Here is a 764-nt window from a genome sequence, read left to right on the forward strand (position 1 = left end):
GCCCCCGAAAAGAGAGAACAGCTCGGTGCTTGGGTTTTTCCCCGGTTCCGTTGGAAACGTTACCAGGACTGCAGTCTTTAGCTGCAGCCTGATTCCTCTTCAAGTAAACCTTTTTTATATGGATTGTTACCGAACAGGTGAACAGTATGCCGGAACCTTATGGAAACGTTCAGTCTGCTGAGCTTCTTTTTTCTACATAAATCAACACTGAAGACACATTATCCCAGTTTGTTACAGCACATGTGGAAACACCGGTTTCCTACTAATACTTTGTTTCTGTTTCTGCTTTGCTCTGACTCACTGCTCTGTCTGTTCTTGCAGCTGGTGATGGAAAACCCCAAGAGTTCACTGTAACTCACAAAAAACATATACCAAGTTAGTATTCCAGAGACATACATGTCTTTGCAATGTACCTAATAAGAAAGGACTGAGTAATTTAAAAACCTTGCACTTTGGTTTTAGCTCTTGATCTGTATGTGACCAGGACAGCATCTGAAGAAGTTGGCAGCCTCTGGTCTTTACATTAGCAGCTGAATCAGTAACCTTCAGGTCCTGTAAACTTTAACTCGGTTATGGCTAGCCCATAGCTTAGGAGCCATATGTGATTCCCGACTTCCATGCCAGCATAGCTGCTTGTGGCACACTCCTGGTGCGGTGCTGATAGGCAGTGAAAACCCTGGTGACATGGAAGTAACCCAAGCAGCTGTCAAGGCTAACAAAATCAGGTTTCCTGAGGCTCCCTCATAGCACTGCCTCTTCTGATC

This window comes from Vidua chalybeata, chromosome 6 (genome assembly GCF_026979565.1).
Source record: "Vidua chalybeata isolate OUT-0048 chromosome 6, bVidCha1 merged haplotype, whole genome shotgun sequence".
NCBI lineage: Eukaryota > Metazoa > Chordata > Aves > Passeriformes > Viduidae > Vidua > Vidua chalybeata.